The sequence below is a fragment of the Pteropus vampyrus genome, unplaced genomic scaffold (genome assembly GCF_000151845.1).
Source record: "Pteropus vampyrus isolate Shadow unplaced genomic scaffold, Pvam_2.0 Scaffold76, whole genome shotgun sequence".
Lineage (NCBI taxonomy): Eukaryota > Metazoa > Chordata > Mammalia > Chiroptera > Pteropodidae > Pteropus > Pteropus vampyrus.
Genome location: NW_011888857.1, coordinates 7,848,809 through 7,868,490, shown reverse-complemented (window position 1 = coordinate 7,868,490; position 19,682 = coordinate 7,848,809).

Here is a 19,682-nt window from a genome sequence, read left to right as displayed (position 1 = left end):
GAACAATCACTAAATAATCAAGCTCTGTAATCAACCAATTTCATGTTTTTGGATGAATGACATGACATCATATATGTGAAAACAATTTAAAAGTACCAATTGCCACATAAATGCTAATTATGGTTGTGTTTTCTTTCAGCTATAGACAAATTTTAAGTGATTTCCCTCTACAAGTGCATTTAATAGATGTTTTCAGCCCTTTTCTCTCTCTGAAGATACAGATCAAATTCTCAATCCATCTTTTTTTCGAAGTTTGGAGCAATATCCTTGAGTATTCTTCCTTTTCTTCAGTCACCATCTTTACCTACCCTATTGTAGAATCGAGTAGAAGGTTCACTAAGCCAATTTCTACATTTGTATAAACAGGTCAAGTATTTTAACAGTATTAATGAGATAAACTCAGTCAATGTGTTTTTACCCACTGTGCATATAGCACTGCCTAAGGGGAGAGACGTTTTAGGAAAATTATTGGAGAGACTAACTGTAATTCATGATTAAAGTTAAATTATCATTTTCTTTTATGCAGAAATCTGATTCATTTAGGAAATTACTCTAATTTTGCCTTTATTTCCTACTTCATTTTATGAATGAATATTTATTTGGCTAACCTACTTTGACTGTAAGTGGAAACCTTTATTTAAAATACTACTCTTTATAAAAGTAATGATAATATTCATTTACAAGAATAATAATGATAAAAAAACAATGAAAGTTACATTTATAAGGGGTCTGCTATGTGATATACACAGTTGGATGCCAATTTTAAAATGAAGGAATCGAGACTTAAAGAAGTTAAGACATAGCAAAGTTAAGAGAGCTGGTTAGTGTTGACTGTATAGAAAAACAAATGAAAGCAAACATTCCATGTCAATATAAAATAAGTAATCATCATAAAATAGCACAAGTATTATAGAGTGGTTATGACCTTCTATAAAAGGTGTTCTTTGGGATAACAAAGTGAAATAGCTTGGGATAAATTTAGATTTTGGAAGGCTTAATGCTTATAAGATTTGGAGGCCTTGTTTAATAAAAAGAATATAAAATTATTAATATAAAATTAATTATGATAGTAAATATTTATTTAGAATGAGTAAAGAAATAAGTTGATTTTTTAAAAATCTGACAACACAATTATAGAAACATAAAATAACAATATTCATATTATTTAACAATGTTTTTATTATCTAACATACCTCTAATGAATGAATTTTTTTTCATTCATTACGTGACTCTATACTCAATGATTGTCTCTTGATATAACAGTGGCTTCACAATATCATTTTCTACAGATAAACTAAATAGAGAATTGCTAAAGATTGTTTAGTCTTGCCTTAAATATAGTCGATCAAAAAAATTTTAATAATAGTTTACAAATGTTTCTTTCAGCTTTATGATTTTTAGTAATGTATAACTGGAAATTTTGTCAAATTTGGTAATTATTGATCAAGTTATTTTCATACATGAGCTGACATACTTCAAAGCATATCGAGTTTTCTTTTACTGTGACAAATCCTAAATTTAGTCGTTGACCTTCATTAACAAGTTTGTTGTCAAACTCTTTATGTCATACTCAGGTGAGTTAGCAGATGGGTGGTAATAATATACCTGGAAGCTACTGTTACACTAGGATGGTTTGTAATAACTATGCCCAGACATTAGTGTGAGCCTTATAAATGCATCACACTGAATCTTAAATAAATGGGTCCCCAATTCAATTTATGCATCACTTTACCAAAAAATTCCTCATAGCTCCTCCAAGCCTTCCAAATCAAGGGGAAGTATAATAGAGAAGTTCAAGTGAAAAGAGACAGTAGTTTTAACTTATTACATCCAAATGTTTTATTTTAAAAATTTTATGAAAATTGACAATCTCTATGAACATATCAGGAAGGCTTCTAGGGCCTTGGAAAAGGCAAGTGTGAGGCCCTGATGTTTAAGTTTCTTGAACTTCATAGTAAATCCACTCCTAGGGAGAAGAATGATAGCCAGGGCAGAAGTGAAATAGTCACGAACTACTGACCTTTGAACCTTGAGACAAGTGTTGCTCATCCATATGCTGATTGAGTGCTATTCTATCCCATTATGATTCAGCCTCATTGTAGTTTTTAAAAATTTTATGACGAACAATTATGTATTGAATGGTCGCCAAATGAGAAGAGACCATATCTTTTAGCAAATGCATCTACCCACTTTCATAGCCTGAAATGATGTGAAAATGTCAGTCCATGATCTATTTCCCATTTTCTTATGATTATGTCTAGAGCTTGTAAAATTCTCTGCACTTTTTCCAGTTTAATCCTATCTAGGTTCCATTATACATTGATTTGGTTGAACAAAATCCATTACATAATAATACTTGGTGATTATTGCTTTTATAAACCCAATTTTAACCTATTTTATTCAGTTCAGCGCCTTCCCAAATGTACTAAATAAAATGAATTAAATTTTCTCCTCTTACTGTCACCTTGCCCCAAGTTAAAATAAAGAATAAAATGATGTGGAAAAGCAATTGACTCTCTATGGTAGATAAAATTCTAAAATGACCCTTAAAATTCCTGCCCCTACGTACATGCAATAGGTAATCCCTTCACCTTGAATATAGGTAGGACCTGTGAATATGAGATTTCACTCCCTGATTAGGCTCTGTTATGTGACAAAGGTGAAGTGGATGCATTGTAGGCCCCTAATCAGTCAGTATTAAATTAATCAAAGAGAAATTTTTATTTGGTAGGCCTGAACTAATCAAGTGATTATTTAAAGTCTGTTTAGAGATCAGAGATAGAAAAAGTCAAAATAATTACAACCACCAAAGACTCTCCCCTGCCAGCCTCAAAGAAGCAATCTTTCATGTTGTGGAGAAAGATATATTACAAAGAACAGTGAACAGGTCTCAAAACCAAAGACCTCAGTCCTACAACTAGCAGGAATTAAATTCTGTCAATAACCAGTGAATTTGTAAGAGAATCTCCACATCTAGGCAGCCCTAGATAACATCTTGATTTTAGCCTGGTGAGATCCTAAGTAGAAGTTCTGTGCTGAGACTCCTGACCTACAGAAACTGTGAGATAATAAGGTTTGTCATAATTTGTTTTGCAGCAATAGAAAACAACAATCTGGTTTAATCTAAAAGGTAACAAGGTAAACCAATCTACTAGGAAATTAAATCTATAAAAATAATGACCATATATCACCCATGATTTATTAATAAAATATCTATTTGGGCCTCAATAACTTCCCATTTGTGAAATAGGAATGTGAGGAAGAATATTATGTTTCAGTAGTAGCTTCTAGACTTTTTGCTTTTATGAACCAGTAAAATATTTTAGAAAATTATTTTGAGACCAATTTATAATTTTTAACTTCATAGTTTAAAAAGAAAATGTATAACTCTCTATTATTAAACAAGTATGAAAAATAAAGAATGTTATAACACAAATGGTGATAGTTTTATGTGTCAACTTAGCTAGGTGACTGTTCTCGGTTATTCAATCAAGGTGCTGCTGTAAAGGTATGTTGTAGATGGGATTAAGGTCTACAATTGGTTAACTTTAAGTAAGGGAAATTATGCTAGATAATCTGAGTAGTCCTAATTCAATCAGTGTAAAGGTCTTGAGAGCAGATCAAAGTTTCTTTAATCAAGAAGAAATTCTGCTTATGGATATCAACTTCAGCTCATCCCAGAGAGTTCCAGCCTGCCCTTCCTGACAGCCTTTCCTATAGATTTCGGATTTGCCTTGATAGTCCTTACAATTCCGTAAACCAATATCATGCAATAAATCTTTTAATATATACCTTCTATAGATCCTGTTTATCTGGTGGAACCCTGACACACAAATATAAAATAATGAAATAGTAATAAATTTAAAATTAAAATGACCTTCTATGCTACAATTATTTTTATTCATTTCTTCATGTATTGACACGGAGATGAGGTTAGCCTCAGCAGTCAATGATTTCATAACATTGTTTTGATTTTGTTCTTATCATTTCATGCATCCATAAGCATCAGAATAAAAAATCAAACAAAATCACCCTATATCTTTTACTTTGTCTCACTAGCAAATAGGTAAACTGAGTAGGAGAAGTTATATAGATACCTAAGTTTCTACATTATAGAAAAAATAAAGAGGAAGGATAAGGAAGGGAAGAAAAGAAGAAAATCATTATCCAGCTGTCTAATTCCTTCGTCTTCTAAATTAATCTTACCAGCACTTGAAAGGCTGCATCAAGTATATGTTCCATCTTGTGAGTCACAGTCATATACAACTCTACTCCTGGTTTAAACATAGAAGAGCATGGTTTATAATGATTGGAATTGTCATTTTCTAAAGGGAATCTTGGCAGAATCATTATTAGAATTGCAATAAGCAATACTATTTTCCACTTTCAGGAACTATCTATCCTGATGATTGCTTAAATTACACACATTACTTGTAAAAGCTGAAGTTGACTTTTGTAGAATCTGCATCACAACAACAGTGTTATTCAGAGGAAGTGCTGTGTTTTTTTAACAATTACATTTGTTCTCAAAAAGTACTATAAAAGTGCACGAGAGAGGAATATCTTGTTTAAAAGCATAACAATTTATTGATACTGCTATATTCCTAGAACACTTTTTTTGAAGTCTTGGGAAGTTAGATTTCCTCGTCATTACCTTGGCAACAATTTTAGGGCTACATGACAGTTCTTAAACTGCACTAAAATCCTTCAGGCCATGAAAACTCAGTTCTGCTCAAGTAATGTTTATTGGTCATCTTAATATCCAGAGAGATAACTTCTAAACAAAAAAATTGCAAATAAGGATGATGAATGCAACAATATGGGGCCAAGAAATTGTAAATTCTTGAAAATTCTGGGGGTAACAACAATAAGAACAACAACAAATCTAAGTTAAAGTCTATTCATTGAAACTTAGAAATTTTTTCTATATACCTGAAGTAAAAAAAAACTACAAGAGTACTTATCAGGCTTTTTTCAAAATTGTTCTTTTTGACTGAGTTTAATATAGATCACAGAAATCCTGCCTCATCAACGTCCAGCAAGAGAGAAGAGTTTTAATGTGTACTTTCCAGAATCATATTCTTTATTATATTTGTGGAAAATAGCACCCTCAGACATTTTGTCACCATCTTGATTTTCTGGAGACCACACCAACATCTTGTTTTTGTAGATATGAATTTGTTGGACTACTGAAAATTAAAAAATAAAATGGGTTACTTAAAAGTTTTTAATAGGATATAGATCCCTATGCAGCCCATGAGAAAACCAAGAAGAATATACAAAATTAGCTAGAATCCCTTAAAACAATTAGCTAGATTAATGGAAGATTCAAAAGGAAAGTCTCTAAGCAAATATTCTCCCATCAAAAACAATAAAGAAAGTGAAAAAATATATTAAGTCACACATTTAAGACATTGGACAACAACACAGGGATGCATTGGAGAGGGAGAACACACAAAGTCACATCTACTTTCTAAACTGCTGAAGAGGGCAGTGGAGCCAAAACAGAGAGTACAGTAGTCTTTCTTAATGTGTGAACAGAGATGGTAATTAAGCATTCACATAGTCAGGCAGCCAGAATTGAAAGATTAGGTAACATAAGAGAGAATTCTGTACATAAAATACATTCCATAAAACTACATGGCACTGACTTTGAGGCTTTGGCTAAATATTACGCTGTGTACTCATAGAGTGAAACTCTGCATGGCATGGCAGAAAACAGCTACTTGGAGGGTATGAACTGAATAGATTGTGGAATAGTGCTGGAATCAGCCAGAGTGGAGAGAGTGGGCAGATGTAATTTAATACCCAGACATTTTTCAGTGATACCCTAGCAAGGTTATACCTTAGTAACAGTGCTATACTAGCATTACAATAAAGGCTATTCCAGATCAGTTCTAACAAAGATTTAAACTAGGCCTCCACAGTATAAAGCTAATCTTCCACTAAATTAACAGCTTGCCAGAGCAAAGCTTAACCTTCTCTAAAATAATAAAATAAAATCCTCCTTTTCAACAATGTAGTATTAATTATATCCTTTAAAAATTTAAAAATTATCATATATGCTAAGAACAGAAAAATGTGACCCATAACCGGGAAGACAGTCAACAGAAACAGATGCAGTACTAACACAGCTTTTGGAATTAGCGAATAAAAGCATTAAAATATCTAATATCTATCTATTTATTTTCTATCATCTAATCTCTCTACCTATCTAACATACTTATATAATACTTATATAGTACTTACATATAAAAACATATATAAGTACTTAAATGCATTCATAATGAAAGAATAAATGGGAAAATCTCAGCTGAGAAATAAACACTATAAAAGAGAAACAAATGAAAATTACAGAACTGAGAATAAAATAAATAAAAAGAAAATCCACTGAATGAGCTTGTTAGGTGATTGGACACCGCAGAAGAGAAGATCAATAGATGTGAATATATGTCAATAGAAATCATATAAATTATAGCACAGAAATAAAAAATACTGATTTTGGGGGCGGGGTACGGAGTAGCTAAACTGCTATAAAAACTGCATGCTATGGACTTCATGTATCAAGGATTGACAAATGGGCAAGCAAAGAGACGGGAGGGGCCCCAACTTGCAGCTGTGGGTGAGCAGCTGCCCTTCCTCTGTGGCCATAGTGGCTCCCTCCTCATCTCTGTTACAACAGTTCATGGATCTGGTGCTGATTTAGCCTCTAATGACAGCTTCTCCTGAACTTAATTGAACACATCAATATGGTAGCTTGGGTAGGAGTTGGCTGTGAGTTGGGTGGTCTCTGTGGCAGACATAGGCTGTATGACAATCAGCATGTCTGTGGCCTCTCAATTATTTATGTTTATACCTCTACAGTCCCAGCTGCCATCAAAAACATCCCCTCTCATTAGACTGCACACAACATGAACAACGTCAAGATTTCAGTGGAGTGGTCATTAGAGTCTGAGTCACAGGAAGGGGCCAAAATGAGGTCTAACAGAATCAAAGAATTGATAATAAATAGACCTGGAGGAAAAACAAAAACACCCATGACATCAAAACAAAACAAAACAAAACAAAACCAAAAAAGCCATGACATCAAAAATCTTGATTCCATCAGGCGGTGTCTTGGCCTAAAGGGGTTAATTTTAAAGTACTAAACATATTAGCTTGAAATGATAAATATGTACTGATCTTTGACATCAATAAGTGAAGAATAGCTAAATGCAAAGCTAGGGTCTTGGGACAATGTGTAGCTTAGTTAAAGATCAAGCCATAGACAATGAAAATTGAGAACATAGACTCTATGTTATATGAAGTCCTGAGAAGAAAAATTAAGTTAGGGTGTATTATCTTAGAATCATACAAATGAGATTCAGAGTCTAGGTAGGAAAGTTGAGATGAGTTATCTGAATTCTAAGTCAAGTACAAATTCCAGCACAAGAGTTAACCAAGTAGTGACTGGAGATCCAGGCCATAGAGAGTTGAAAAATCTGAGTGTACGTACAGAGACCTAGGTTAAGGCTCTATTTAGATTAAAAAGAAAAAAAAAAAAAAGGAACAAAGAATCCAGTTTGGGATACAAAAGCGACTTTTCAACATTGCTTTTTTTAAAGCAATAAAACTTGTTTTACTTAAATGAAATGTAATATGAATTCTCGGTATAAGAAAGAGATGAAGGTTCTGGTTGAAGTGAGGGCAATGTTCCAGGAAACACATAAGCTCTGCCATCTCAACTTCCAATAGACTTTTTGTAGGGGAACTCTAATCATTTCCACAGAAACCTAGTGCTTTAAGGAACACAGTTTTGAAATGTAATGGACCAGGACACTGAGGTACTTATCATTTCAAAACCTGAAAGATATGTAGAAATAAAGTTAACAAACTTAGTGTAGCAGAAAGAGTAAGGGTTTTGGAGTCTGTTAGACATAGTTTTAAAATTATTAAGAATTATCTTAAGACGTGTGACCTTGAGACTGCGGCTGCTCTCTGGGCTGGAGGTTTCTGCACTATGGCTGTGATACAGGGTCCAGAGATGTATTCTTAAGTGCTTTTCTAAACATAAAATGAAGCCTTTATCAAATTTCTCCAAGCTTCTTTCGCCAATGTTATTCCTTTCTGCTTCCTAACACTTGGGGCTGATATTTAGCTGGTAAACCTAGCAGGGCTGTCATCTCATTTATTTAATGTTGGCACTCATACTGATTGGATGTGTCTGTGTCATATTGATTTTGAATAATTACAAGATCGTTGCAGCCAATAGTGGATTAATGTCTGCCAAATGCTGAGTATATATGCTACATCAGGCATTGTGCTAAAACGATATAGATATGAACTCAGATTATCCTCACATTTACCCTTTAAACAAAATACAGGTATTATCACCATTTTACAGATGAAGTAACTCTAGTTAGATCATTTTCCAAAGTCTTATAGCTAAGAAGTGACAGTGCTAAGATTTAAAGCCAAATCTCTCCTATTACAAATTCTTTGATATTTTTACTAAGCCATGTTCTCTCTTTTACCATAGATATTCTATAATGAAGAAGCCCTGAAACAAATTAAAACAAAATAATATACCCTATTATATAGTATTCAGGAAAAAATGACTGCCAAACATATTCACTGATGCTGAATTTCTAAAGCTTTTTAAGCTGGTTTCCAAGAAAATTAGAAAAAGATGAGCAAAAACTCATCATGGTAAGATCATGGTACGAGCATGGTAAGATTTTTTTTTTTTTGCATTAATTCGAATAAGCCCAAAATATAAATGATGTCAAACCCTTAACTAGAACAATAAAAACAGGGTTTTGATAATTTGTTGATTTAACTAGCTTTTGCAACATTAAGTTGGATGAAGATAGAGACCTTATCTAAAATGGCAAGGGAGTCTAAGACCTATTAATAGTTTTAAATATTGGCTTAGTGACAAGGATATAATTATTTTTTGTATCTTTGGGTTCATAGAGCATTGGTTTTATGGTTAGTAGTTTATCTGCCTTTGAGCTCAATAGACTTTATATTTTTAATTGTATGCCCAAATAAAATTTTATGGTGAAATGATCTCCCATCAAAACGTCTGTAAGTTATTTTCTTGCTTCTGATGGCTAAGGATAAGAATGAGCATGATCTAGAGCAAAGTGAGATATTTACTATTATAGATTTTCTGCTTAGCTGAATAGATAATCTTTAATTTTTGTTTATTTTTTATTGAAAGAATTGCAGCTATCCTTCTAAATTGGTGTTTTTAGAAGAAACTCAATCCGTGGCTACCTTGTCTAATTCTTTCACATTAAAATGGACATCTAAAAGGAATAAAAATATTTGACTTGGTGATATGAGATAATCTGTTCTCATTTCATTGAATCTGTTTTTTTTTAATTTTTATTTATTTATTTATTTATTTGTTTGTTTGTTTGTTTGTTTGTTTATTTTTATTTTTTTATTTTTTGAACAGAGAAGAGAAACCTGGCATTATTTTATACAGGCAACAGGATCAGTGTATTTGGTCAAATGCACTAAGTTTGGTAAACCAGATAAAGGTTCTTTATAATTGAAAAAGTTCTTGTTAAATCAGCACAATCTCAGATATTGCTAGTTTCCTTTCTTGAAATAATATCTACTCACCCCCAGACTTGTAGAACTCTGTACTAGTTTTCCTCTCAACTAAAACCTTACTCCCAACACACACACATACACACACACACCAAACAAACAAACAAACAAACAAACAACCTTCTTTGGATTTTGGAGGTCTCAGAATGGCAGCATATGTAACCCTCTTAGTTCTCACAGAGGCCTAATTCCTCTTGCTTATCTAGTGTATTTCATGTCCCCCTTTCAGACTCTGTGTGTGTGTGTGTGTGTGTGTGTGTGTGTGTGTGTGTGTGTGTGTGTGTGCGCGCGCGCGCCCTTCTGGTATTCAGAGAGAAAAATAAATGAAAATCCCCTTTGGAAAAATATATGCGTTCCTTTGTTATGTCAGAGATAAACACCCATTGCTTATCACACACAATAGCAAGACATCCTAGGGAACTAGATGGAGTTCAAAGAGCTTTCTTGCCTCACCCATTGAGGTATTCAAAGGAACCCTGTGTGTTATTTGCAATGGAAAGAACATGATTTAGCATGTTTCAACATAGACTCAGACAAAATCTGCAAGCCATGTGTCCTTGTTTATCCAAGATGAAAAACTGCTTTTCTGTTTATTTTTGACTGGCTCTAGTTCTTAAATCCTTTGCTCAGCTCTTTTAGTCCTGGCAACTAACTAATATAGGGAAATGCTAACACAGTTAGCTTCCCATACTAGAGTGTTCTAGCAACAATCTTTATTTTTTTATGGTGATTGATTTTTCATGTGTGTAATTAAAAAAAATCTGGAATGCTTGATGAACCCATATTCCTAAACAGATTAAAATTGGCATTCCCACAACAAGAAGTCTCTGTTAGTGAAATTCTGCTTGTCACAGAAATAATTGATGTTCATAATGATGACTTAGAGGCTTTCTAAAATTTTCAAGTGCCATCTGAATCACCAAAATATTAACTTATGTTCAAAAGAGATTCACCTATTATTTGACTTTTAATCTATCTTTTATACTGTTATTATTAAATTTTATGTTTAATATAAGTGACATTTTATATTTAATATAACTTCCCTTCCACATTGTCTCATACAACAGCAAGGGTACTGAATTGAATTTAGGCTATGTATGATATAGTCTATATGTTAAAGGGGAACTAATACTTCTTGAAAATCTATTATATTTGAAACCCAGGAATTTTTAAAAATAAGCATTGTAATTTAGAAGAGTTTTAGATTTATGGAAAAGCTGTAAAGATAGTATAGAGAGTTCCCATATATCTCACATCCAGTTTCCCCTATTATTAACATCCTACATTAGCATAGGACATTTTTCACAGTTAATAAACCAATATTAACACATTACTATTACATAGTGTCTATGGTTTACAGTATGGTTCACCTGTTGTACAGTTCTATGGGTTTTGATAAATGTAAGTCATGTACCCATTGTTACAGTATCGCATAGAATAGTTTTATTGTTCTTAAAAATGCTTTGCGTTCCATCTCTTCTTCCTTTCCTCTCTTTGAATCTCTGGTAATCACTAATTGTTTTATTGTCTTCATACTTTTGCTGTTTTCAGAATAACATATAAGGGAAATCATGTAGTATGTGGCCTTTTCAGACTAGCTTACTTCACTTAGAAATATGTATTTAAGTTTCCTCCATGTATTTTTGCAGGTTGATAGCTAATTTCTTTTTATCACTGAATAATATTCTGTTGTATGATTGCACCACAGTTTATCTATCTATTAAGGACATTTTGGTTGCTTCTAAGTTTTAGTAATTATGAATAAGCCTGCTTTAAAAATTTCATCACTATCCACAAAATAATTTGTTGGGATTTTGATTGGGATTATGTTAATCGGTAGAAAAAAATTGGGAAGAATTGATATCTTAACAATATTGAGTGTCTATCCAAGTATATTAAATGTCTTTCTATTTATTTAGATGTTCTTTGATTTTTAAATCAGTGTTGTAGTTTTCCTCATGTACATCTTAATTATATTTTCTTAGATTTATACTTATTTTATTGGGTGGCTCATGTAAATTATTTGTTTTTAATTTTAAATTTCAATTGTTCATTGTTGGTATATAGGAAAGCAATTAATTTTATATATTAACATTATATCCTGCAATCTTGCTCTAATCACTTATTAATTCCATAAGTTTTTGTTGATTTTTTAAATTTTCTACATAAACAATCATGTTACCTGCAAAGAAGTTATAATTTTTTACTTCCTAATCAGTATATCTTTTATTTTTTTTTCTTGTCTTATTACATTAGCTAAAACTTTCAGTATTATATTGAATAGAAGTGGTAAGACAGGACATCTTAGACATTTTCTTGATCCCTGAGGGTCAAACTTCAAGTTTCTTATAATAAGCTATATTAGCTAGAGGATTTTTGTAGATGTTCTTTATTAATTTGAGGATGTCCTGCCTTCTGCTTTGTTGAGTTTTAAATTATGAATGGGTGTTGGTGTTTATTAAAAGCTTTTTCTTCATTTGTTAATATGATCAGATAATTTCCTTCTTTAGCTTGATGATTTAGTGGATTACATTAATTGACTTTTTTTTCCTTTTTTCTTTTTTTAACATTCTAAACTTAAATTTTCTTATTTATTTTTTAAAAATCTATTCAGTTTTTTTATTTACTTACTGTCATGTGACATTTATTTGTCCCACACTATTTCAAATACCATGAGAAAAAGCATCTTTACAATTTGAAAAATTAATTTATCTCTAATAATTATTATCCACATTTTATTTACAGTTTTTCCTATTTATTTTGCTGGGTGAAAGACTGACATGGTACTGCAGACTCAAAAAGTTTAATAATTTCTCAAATAATATATCTTATATCTAATGTAGCCTTGTTGTTATGGGTTATCTGATTAATTGACCTTTAAATATTACACTGGCATTGCATATTTGGAATATATCCAAATAGATTGTGGTGCATAATTAATTTTATACATTATTGGAATCAATATGCTAATATTTTGTTGAAGACTTTTGTATCTATGTTCATTAGAAATTTTGGTCAAAAACTTCCTTTAAATGTCTTATAAGGCAGGTCTGCTGATGATGAATTCCCTTAGTTTTTGTCTGAGAAAGTCTTTATTTAACTTTTGAATGACAATTTCACTAGATATGGAGTTCTAGTTTGGGTAGGGTTTTTCTTTCTATACTTTAAATATTCCATTCTACTCTCTATTTGCTCACATGGTTTCTGATGAAAATTCCACTGTGATTTTTATCCCTCTTCCTTTATAGGTAAGATTTTTTCCCCCATCTCTATTATTTCTAAATTTTCTCTTTTCTTTAGTTTTCTGCAGTTTGAATATAATATACCTAGGATTGTGTATGTGTATTTGTGTGTTTGCATGTGTTGGAATTTATCTTGCTTGGTGTTCTCTGAACTTCCAAGATCTGTAGTTTGGTATCTGTCATTAATTTCTAAAGTTCTCATCCATTATTATTACTTCAAATGTTTCTTTTGCTTATTTTCTCTTTCTGCAATCATGTGTATGTTACATCTTTTGATACTGTCCTACAGTTTTTAGTTGTTTAGTTCTGTTTTCTATTTTTAATTTTTCCCTTCACATTTCAACTTGGGAAATGTCTATTGACATGTTTCAAGTTTAATGATTCTTTCCTAGGCTGTGTCCAGTCTACTGAAGAGTTTATCAAAGGCATTCTTCATTTCTGTTACAATGTTTTTGATTTCTAGCATTTTCTATTGATTCTCTGTTTGAGTTTTCATCTCTCTGTTCATGTTACTTACCTATTCTTACATGTTGCCTACTTTTTCCATGGGGGCTCTTATCATACTATCATACTATTTAAAATTCCCTGTATATTAATTCTAACATCTGTCATATCTCATTTTGGCTCTAATGATTGCTTTGATTCTTTAGACTCTTTCCTTCTTCATTTTCTCTTCCTCCTCCTTCTTCTTACCCTTTGGCATTCCTTGTCATTTTTTGTGAAAACGCAGACACACTGTATTGGGTAATAGGAACCAAGGTGAATAGATTTTCAATGTGATTTAGTTAATCTGGCTAGGTGTTAGGCTATGCTTAACTATAACTATAACTATAACTTCTATAACTATAGATGCCAGAGACTTCTAAGTATTCTTGCGCCTTTTCTCCTGACTTTGGGCTTCCCTAAGTGTTCCTCCTTAGAGACATTGTCTGCCATACAGCTTTCAGCTGAAATCCACTATTATTTTACTGGGGACTTTGTAGTATGATACTAAAGTACAGGGGAGAGGGAACTTTCTATAATCTTGCAATTAAATCTTAGTCTTTTATTGGGTCTGTATCTTAGCATAGCGATCTTCACAAATGTTCCTCCTGTGATATAATTTTTTCCTCTGCTTCTTACTACCTTCCCTGGCTGCAGTATTACCAATATATTTCCATGAAGCCCTGACTCTTATTGAAAATGTATTTTTCCATCTATTAGCTGAAACAGGAAAGCTGAAGGGGGTTGGAGTGAGAGGATTTCCCTATCCCCAGTGAGGATAAGGCTCTGGCAAAGTTCTTTCTGCTAGAGAGTAGGTCTATGCTATGGGAAAGACTTTAAATGTATTTCACAACAATTATTCTTTCTTCCCCCTGATAGAGCCACTTATGGATTTCTCTTGCTTTCTTAGATTTTCTCTATGGGAACTGAATGGGGTTCATGGAGGTGAAGCCCATGAAAGTGTAGGGGCTTCTGTAAGGCTGCAGCCACCAGGAGATTCTCACTCTCAGACTAGTCCATACTCAGCTATCGACAATCCATCAAAATGACCATTTCAGTGTTTCTACCAGTTTATGGCCCCAGTTGATTCTGCTCCAGGTAAGCAGATCTCATTGGACTTGGGGGTAGAGGTTTGTCAGCACCTCAGTTCCCTCATGGGTCTAAGAGAAGTCATCAATTTTCTGTTTGTCCAACTGTTTCTTATTGTAAAGACTTGGAGTAATGACTTCCAAGCTCTTTACACATTGGGACTAAAACTGAACAACAGTATTTTTAAAATATACTATTTTGTTTAAACTTTACATGAGTACTTAGATATAGGGAAGTAATTTGATAGACATCATCCAATTAGTAACACAGAAAAGGAGCCAGGGTTTAAATTCAGGTCATCTGAATCCAAAACCTTCTGTCATCCCATTATCGCATGCTGTTTTTGCACATTTCATGCACTGCTCTTTATGATTACCAATAGTGGCAGCAGGAGCATGAAGCATTGGTGTGAATTCAGAAGGCAGTGGCTTATATGGGCATCTGAGATCCGCAATTATTTTCAAGCTGAAAAATAATTTGATCCAGTAACTACTATTCAAGGAAAGGTCACATCATTTCCCAGTATACTTAGTGATGGATATTACAGTTCATAGCTTTCACATGGGGAGTTTGTAATGCGGTCATTGACCTTGTGCATTGGCACCTGCATTATATAGGAGTAAATTTATTCTATAACTGAAAACTCACAAACATCGCAATAGGTCAACACCATATATTGCACATCCATTCAAAGGTCAATGCAAGCAAATGCTATAGCATTTCAAGGCTAGAGAAAGAGAGAAAAATAGCAATTAAAATGAAATACTGATTCTCCAGGTAATCTTTTAAAATATTCCATTAGTTTCCATATACACAAAAACATACACTACTATTATTATTTATAATCACCAGTTTTAAGGATTTTTATTATTATAAATCTCATGATACATGCAAAACAGGTATTATCATCTACACTTTGCAAACAAGGAAAATAGAGAGGTTAAATAATTTGCCTGAGTCATAGATTTTAAGTGTCTGAGTCCCAAGAATTGACCCCAGATTCATTATTAACAAAGCCAATGTTCCTTCTATCAAACTAAGCTATAGAGAAATTGATTTTCATGTGTTTTATGTGGGAGAAATACACAAGTGGAATTTAGTGGAGAGGGAAAAAGGTGGCTACCACTGATAAAGTGATGATCTATATGCCTTATAACTCCTTTCACTGGCTCTCTTCAGCTAGATTTTCTCTGAGGATGTTGTAAAGGCAATGACAAAAGTAGCTCCTAGCTTTGGTAAAAACAAATGCACAGATGCCCTGCAATAAAGACTAGGCACCACCCACTGTTACTCATGACTACCCTGAGAGTATACTTTTGTCATTTGTCTGAATGGATATTCTATTTCCTCGTGCATATGTGGTCTTGCAAAACAAAATGTGGTCTTTAGTCAGTTTGGGAAAATTATTTTTATTTACATGATAAAATAGAATCTCTTGTGCACTCCTTTGTATTTTCAATGTGGAGTCAATGCTGATTTCAAATGTCTGATTGCATACAGTTTGGTTTATATTACAGAGTTCTCCCATAAAAAATCAATAGAAATGATCATGTAGGCCAGTGATATAAACAGTTTTATTAGTCTTGTTGTAAATATATGATTCTCTTACTTTAAATTTAACTTTAAATATATAATTTATTATTATTATTATTTTGTAATAATAATAATTTTACAAAGTAATAATCTCCATTAAGTTTTGAGAATTCTAGCCCATAATACACATTTGCAAGAGATCCAAGGCAAGATTTGTCAGTAGGTGGATCAGATGGCTGTCTGCACAATCTCATGTTCACTGCCATTGTGAAGTTGCATGCCTAAAAAGATATCTTCCTAGCCTGTTTCTAACATTAAAGTTTTAATCCTTTGGTTCATAAATAATTTACAGTCTGAATATTTAAGAATACTTTTATTTGGTGAATTCTATTATATTAAAACATTTGAATTGGTATAAAGGAGTGGGGATTATAAAGAAAAAGATAAGACATGAAAATGAATACATTATAAGTTAGTGTGTGATTAAAACCCTTTAATCTCTGTTTTGTTTTGTTTTTTTTTTAAAGAAATGTTTAGACATTTCTGTGAAGAATATTACTTAAATATTTAGGAGTCATTGACAATGTTGATTATAAATTCACTTTCCCTCTAAGAAGACTGCCTTGTAAGAATTAGAAAAAGATACTGATATATGTCATGATACAGATATGACCTAAGGATCATTTAACCATAAAGAAAGGAGAAAAGAATTCTATTTGGAAAGACTAGGCTTGAATGATTTTTGAAGGAAAGAGGATATTGGCTGGGCTTTGATGAGAAAACAGTAGAAAACAGTAAAACCACGTTTAAATGGAATAGGAATGCGTGGGCTTTAGTTTAATCATACCACACTCGAATATATCACTTCACTTCTCTGAGGCTCAATTTTATTATTTATATAAAGAAGGAGTTGGGCTAAATTGGAACTAAAAATAGGTACATAATTGCTACCACTGTCCCTATGTTTCCCTGACAGGTATCACTAATCAAGCATATCACTCTTTACAGATAAGCCTAGAGAAAGCCACAATATCCTTTCAAATATAACAGATGGATATAGATAATCTCAGGGAATCTATAAAAATTTGCTAGAAATAATAAGTAAATTTAAGAAAGCTGTATGATACAAGTGCAAAATTATTTGTATTTACATATTCTACAAATGAAAAATCACATTGTGAAATTAATAGATTACCTCAGCATAACTCCGCAAGCTCTACATCTTAGTCCATGCTCAGTATGGGCAGTCTTTAATTATAATCATTCTAACAAATGTATAGTAATATCTCATTGTGGTTTTGACTTGTATTTACTTAATAATGAATAATGTTTACTATCTTTTTATGTGGTTATCCACTTAGCTTCTTTGATGAAGTGTATGTTCAGACCTAATGTCCTTTTTTAATGGGTTTTTACATTATTGAGAATTTTTCATATATTCTGGATACAAGTCTTTTATCAGATATATGATGTGCAAATATTTCTCCCCAATGTAGCTTGCAGTTTCATTTTCTTAAGATTGTTTTTATAAGAGCAAAAGTTATTAATTTAGAAGTCAAATGTATCAATTTGTTATTTTTATATATTTTATATATCATGCTTTTGGTGTCATATTTAAGAAAATTGTGCCTAAACCAATAGCACAAAGACTTTTTCCTCTGTTTTCTTCTAGAAGTATTAGTTTTAGGTTTGTGATTAATCTTTTGTTAGTTTTTGCATATGGTGTGAGTTATGGAATGTAATATTTTAGCGTATAGGTATCCAAATTTTCCAGTACCATTTGTTGAAAACATTATCTTTTCCCACAGAATGAGCTTTGCAACCTTATTCAAACTCAATCAACCATGTATGTATGGGTCTGTTTCTGAACTATGTTATGTTCCATTGATCTTAATGCCAATGACACACTATCTTGATTATCATAACTTTCTAAGTTATAGTAATATAAATTCTTTGATCTTGTTCTTCTCTTTCAAAGTTGTTTTGTCTATTCTATATCCTTTGCATTTCCAAATGAATTTTAGAATCAGTTCATCAATTTCCACGAAAGAACCAGCTCAGATTTTTATTGGGATTGCATTGAATCTATAGATCAATTAGGGGAAAATTGGCCTTTTAACAATATTGAGTCTATCTGTCAACAATGCATATCTATTCTTTTATTTATTTAATTTCTTCAAGTTTTTGCAGTTTTTAGTAAACACATTCTGCACATCCTTTGTTAGATTTATCCTAAGCATTTCACAGTTTTGGTATTGTTATAAATTATTAGCTCTAAATTATTACAAATATATAAATATACATTATATGATACTTTTAACTTCCAAATGTTCTTTGCTAGTATAAATGTGTATACTTACATAATGCTCTTGTGTCCTACATCCTTGCTAAAACATATTTATTTTTTCTAGTAGCTTTTTTGCAGATCAAGTCAATTTTCTCTGTAAATGATCATGTCATATGCAAATAAAGACAGTTTTACTTCTTCCTTCCTATCCAACTGTCTGTTGTTTCTTTTTGTTACCTGAACTTGCTGGCTAAAACCTCTAGTACATGCTAAATAGAATTGTTGAGATCAGACTTTCTTCTCTTATTCCTGATTTAAATAAGTTGGTCAACTGTTTCCTCACTTGCAATGTTTCCAATTAAATAATTTGCCATGTTTCTTAACTTCTTCCCTTTATACATGTTTCTTTTTCTTTTTCTTTTTGCAGTTGCTTTTAAGATTACACATTTATCTCTAGTTTTAAGAAATATGATTCTGATGTCCCTTGGTGTAGTTACCTTCATTGTTTCTTGTGTCTGGGGTTCATTGGGCTTTTGGATCTACAAGTTTATAGTTTTCCTCAGATTTGGGAAATTTTCAGCCATTATGCCTTCAAATATATATAATATATATAACTAACATAAATATTATATATGTTAAATTTATATATTAATACCCCCACCTTCTCCTTCAGAAGCTCTAATTAAAAGTATATTAGGCTGCTTCAAGTTGTCCCACAATTTATTGATGCTATTTTATTTTCTCATTCTTCTTTCTCTGTGGGTCTCACTTTGGAAAGTTTTATTGCCAGGTCCTCAAATTCACCAATCTTCCTCTTTCATGTCTAACCTGCCATTAAGTCAATCCAGTATACCTTTTTATTTAAGATATTATACTTTTCATCTCTAGAAGTTTGGTTTATTTCTTTATGATCTCTTCTATGTCTCTGAACATGTCATGTTTAATCTTTTTTCTGGCTTTAGGACATATGGGATATTGTCTGTTTTAAAACTGTTGTCTACTCATTCTACCATCCGCATCATTTCTGGATTTATTTTCACTGATATTTCTTCTTATTATGGGTCATAAATTCATTCTTTACATGCCTGATAATATTTTATCGGATGCAAAACATTGTGAGTTTTATCTGTTCGGGTTCTGAATATCTTGGTATCCCAAAAATATTCTTGAGCTTTCTTCTGGTATGTGGCTAAGGTACTTGAAAATATTTTTATATTCTGAGTTTTGCTTTTAAGCTTTGTTAGAGGGATCAGAGCAGCATTTAGCTCAGAATTAGTTTTTCCCACTTCTAAAGCAAGACTCTTTCTCGTGGTTTAATTTATTATGAATTATGTAGTTTTCTGTTCAATCTATCCCACCTTGTTGTGAGATCTGGGCATCTAAATATCTTGTTTCTCCTAATCATTCAAATGGTTCTATGACCTTGAGTAGTTTCTTTACACATG